Source organism: Glycine max, chromosome 8, assembly GCF_000004515.6.
Source record: "Glycine max cultivar Williams 82 chromosome 8, Glycine_max_v4.0, whole genome shotgun sequence".
Classification (NCBI taxonomy): Eukaryota; Viridiplantae; Streptophyta; class Magnoliopsida; order Fabales; family Fabaceae; genus Glycine; species Glycine max.
The window spans coordinates 36,078,811-36,083,746 of NC_038244.2; the positions used below are offsets into that span (position 1 = coordinate 36,078,811).

The following is a 4,936-nucleotide window of genomic DNA, read 5'->3' on the forward strand; positions in this document are numbered from 1 at the left end:
AATAAGATTAGTCTTTAATTAAGTAAATTAAGAAACTGGTCTTTAACTCGAAAAAAAAAACAGTTTCCTTTATTTTCATTTAAGGTTAAATTCGCATATTTTAGGTAGGATCAAAATTATAGTAAAAAAGGCATAAAATAAAAATCTAAATGTCTTCTTGAACAAAAAAAATAAACTTAAATAAAAAACATATTAAATTGATAAATCAAACGTTAGATTCATATAATTAGTAGTAAGTAAACAGAAGCTTCAAATTGCATTTAATCTAAAAGTTTGACGTGCTGGGTTTTTTTTTTTTCCGGGGTTAAGAACACGGGTGTCTTCCAAATACACATATTTAAAAGAATATTTTAGTAAGTACACTAACGAAAATTATATTTTAATAAATTATACTTTGAATATATTTTAAAACCATTCAAAGCGCTCGACAGTAATTGATCGAGAACATTCATGGGCCATCAAGAAACTTCATTGGGAAATCGACGTTGCCCTCGATAGCAAGAAAGTGAAGAAACTAATTTCTTTTTGAATTTTTTATTTATTGAAAATCATACAAACCACATTCCCCGCTTCCTTTATAAGTAGCATACGTGAAGCACCGTATGCCTCATGGTCTCTACTCACTCTCTTGTGCCTTTGAGTTAAATCAATTCTCACTTTTAGTTCCTTCCCAATTAACTTATAGAACAGATTCAAATGGCAGTTCCACCAGAAATGGAGCATCCCAGGAAGGCTTTTGGATGGACAGCTAGAGACACATCTGGGGTTCTCTCCCCTTTCAAGTTCTCAAGAAGGTGCATGTAGTACTCATTTCTTCAATTATATTTTTATTATTGGGTCAGTTTAAAATCATGTTTATGATATCACCTGTTAATTAAATAGAATTAGTATCTAATGCTTATAAATTTCAGTTAAATTAACCGGATTTTGTTATAATGGGGCAGGGAAACAGGAGAGAAAGATGTAGCATTCAAAGTATTGTACTGTGCTATATGTCACTCGGACCTCCATATGTTGAAGAACGAATGGGGCATTTCCACTTATCCTCTAGTACCCGGGTATGCTTCGTATTATTATGTTAGAGCATTTCCAATTCATAGTTACATAGATGGATTACTCATCTTAATTTTATGGGCTTATAATTATATAAATTTAAATATTTTATGCAAAAATTTACTTCAATGTTATCATATTTGTTAAAGTAAGTGACTAATTTTATTTTGTGGGTCTTATAATACTTAAAAAAATGTTATTTATAATATAAATATTATAAATATTAGTTGTTTATATAAATAGTGATATTTATATAAACAACTTTCATGTCATCTATTTCAATAAAATATATAAAAAAAGTAAAGCAATTTTCCTTAAAGTTAATCAACTTATGTTGGAGATGCTTTTTTTTTTTTTCAGTCAACACAAGTTGTAGATGCTCTTACCATATTTAAAGGTTAATATACATATTGTTTTTATTTAATTTTGACTTTTAAAAAAAATACTCTACAATGCATATTAATCTTTGAATATGGTAATTTCAAAACTAATTTATTAAAATTTAAACATGTACTTAATGATCTTGTGCAAATTAATTTTAATCTAATAATTAATTTAGTGAAACTTTTAATATATAACCTAACCAATGATGTTCGATGATTTTGAAAAATGACATCTAGCTAATTTCTAAAGGTTTAATAAACTAACATTCACTTTTTGTTTTTCTAATTTTTTGTTTTGTTTATGATTTTGGTGAAATTCTGAATTTACTTTAGAACGAAGCCAAACAGGGTTTTGGTGTTTTGAATTTTTCAAGCATCACAAGCATTGCATTGTTCTTTTCAAGTTTGAATCCACAATTTTTCAGCAGGGCTAGTCCAATAAAATTATAAAGAAATTAAGATATGTGATCCAAATTATGGTCGTGTTAACATTACAAATAATTAAAAAATCTTGATGTTATAGTTCAAACGGTTACAAACCGTTTTTTAAAACCTTGGTCACATTGTATATTTGTATTCTAATTTGAGTACCAAAACATAGGCACGAGATTGCAGGTGAAGTAACAGAGGTAGGAAGCAAGGTACGGAACTTCAAAGTAGGAGACAAGGTGGGTGTGGGATGCATGGTTCTATCCTGTCGCTCATGCCAAAGCTGTGAAGACAATCTTGAGAATTACTGTCCAAAAATGATTGTGACATATTCAGGCAAGTATGTTGATGGCACCACCACATATGGAGGCTACCTCTTGATGCTGCTGCTCCTCTCCTCTGTGCTGGGATCACAGTGTATAGCCCTTTGAGATATTTTGCAATTGACAAGCAAGGGATGCAATTGGGTGTGGTTGGTCTTGGTGACCTTGACCATATGGCTGTCAAGTTTGCCAAAGCTTTTGGGGCTAAGGTGACTCTAATTAGCACATCTCCTAGCAAAAAAAGGAAGCCCTTCAACATCTTGAAGCTGACTCGTTTGTGGTCATGAGATGCAGGTACCCTTTTGGTTAACTAAAATTTTTTTTTTGTTAAAATGTTTTTCATCCTTTATAAATATGAAAATATTTTAAATTCGTTATAAAATTAAAATGTGTTATTTTTTGAAGGTTCAGACTTCCAAACCTATGTGCATGACTTTTGATATCAATTATATACACAATCAATGTAAAAAATGTCACATTTACATCGGTATATGTCTAATCGATGTAAAAAGTTATCATCACAAGTTTGAATTTATCCAAACTTATGTCTGGGTCAAAAAATAATATATTTTAATTTTATGAGGATAAAAAATATATTAAAATTTTTATAGGAACGAATTTTAAATATTTTCATATTTTTTAAAACAAAAAACATATTTTATCCTCTCTTTTTTTACAATGATGACAATGAAATTTAAATTTAAGACCTCTAACAAATTATTAAAACCTGCACTAGATTGCTATAGTGGGTTAATTAAATTAAAATTGGTTTGAAACCCGTTATGTATTTACAAAAGTTTGCTTTAAACCATACCTGTTTTCAAACTACAACCATTTGTTAAACCAAGTAGTTTGGTTTTAAAATATGTTTTGCATTATTGTGAATTTTTAGTAGTGTGTGTTTGGATAACACCAGCAAATTGATTCTACTATATAAAGTCATGGAGATATTATGAAAAAATAGAAGCAATTATTTCTTGCTTTATTTTCACTGTGAAAAATTAATTGATTTTTCTCGCCGTAAATTTATTTCAAATAGACTTGTAAATATGTTTTTTTTTCTTTTCAAATAAATTGAACCAAACATGCTTAATATGTACCCATGAGAAACAGTTATTGCTCAAATTCTAAGGCCCCTTCTTTTCTGTTTAGGCTGCAATGGGCACCTTGGATGGTATAATAGACACAGTTTCTGCCATCCATCCTCTGCCCCCTCTGTTAGGTATGTTGAAGTCTCAAGGGAAACTCGTCATGGTTGGTTTACCAGAGAAGCCTCTAGAGCTACCAATCTTCCCTTTACTTGCAGGTATGCATATGGAAAAAGAATACCATGTGTTTTAGCAAAGAACCTTCATGCAATTTAGAATTGACATAACTTGCCATTGATATAAATTTTGTATCTAGTTTCTGTATGCTAATAATTTGCACCGGAGAATAATTTGAATATTATTGCAAATGAAAAGTGAATTACAAATAGGTTTAAATATTTTTTTAGTTATTATAATTTGATTTTTTTATTTTTCATCCTTATAAAATTAATTTTTTGTTTTTAATCCTTGCAAATCATGTCTATTTTGTTTCTTGTCATTTTAGTGCTTTAGATAATATTTTTTAGACTTAAATATAATTTTGATTCCTGTAATTTAGTGTTTTTTTAATTTTCATCATTGTAATTGATTTTTGTTTTAATTCTTATAAAATGTATTTATTTTATTTTTTGTCTTTAAAGTGTTTTAAATAACACTTTGAACATTAAAAAAAGGTATTTTGAACAATGAAAAAAATACTATCCAAAACGGTTTATAGACGAAAAATAAAACAAACACATTTTATAAGGACTAAAATAATTTTTTTTGCAAGGATAAAATAAAAAAAATACTAAATTACATGGACCAAAGATATATTTAAATTTTTTAATTGTTCAAAATGTTATCTAAAGTGATTTAAAAATTAAAAACAAAAGAAGTACTAAAAAGAAAATATGATTTTATACAGACAAAAAGAAAAGAAAAAAAAACTAAATTATAAATACTAAAAGGTATTTAAACCTTACAAATATTGTATTTGGTTTGCAGGGGGAAAGATAATAGCTGGGTCATTGGAGGAATTAAGGAGACACAAGAAATGATTGATTTTGTAACTAAACATGATGTAAAGCCTGACATTGAAATTATTCCTATAGATTATGTGAACACGGCATTGGAATGCCTCCTCAAAGCATATGTAAAATATCGATTTCTTATTGACATTGGGAACACACTAAAACCAATCTCTTAAAATTTGCATCAATGAAAATTGGAGCTTAGAGTTTATTGTTTTGATTAAGCATAGTATATGTGTTGTCTAGTGAGTATTAATTTGATAAGGTGATTTACCTTGTTTATTGATTGACTTAGTTAATGCACATATATTTGATTTTGAGTGGTGATCAGTGAACACCCCATCACAAGTTTTGTATTGCCACAAGTTTATAATCATTCTGTTATTTTTATCTTCTTGTCATTGTCTTTAATTCTTTATTCCTTTTAACACGAATATAAAATATATAATTGAGGATAGTTCTCATCCTTTAAACTAGTTTTTTTTTTATGTTGAATTAAATACAAACTCATATTCTTTTGAATTTGAGTTATTGGTATATTTATTGGTTTAATTTTTTTACTCTCCAAACATGCATCTGTAGCGTATGAAGGCTTGGTTTTTATAAATTTTTCGTAAATAATTATTTAGTCCCTATAATAATAAGTT

The 4,936-nt window shown here is 28.2% G+C and overlaps 1 pseudogene; it reads left to right on the forward strand.

The window, feature by feature from the left end:
- The first annotated feature begins 642 nt into the window (after window positions 1-642).
- LOC100793105 (probable mannitol dehydrogenase) lies at window positions 643-4,734 on the forward strand (annotated as a pseudogene).
- Window positions 4,735-4,936: the final 202 nt, after the last annotated feature.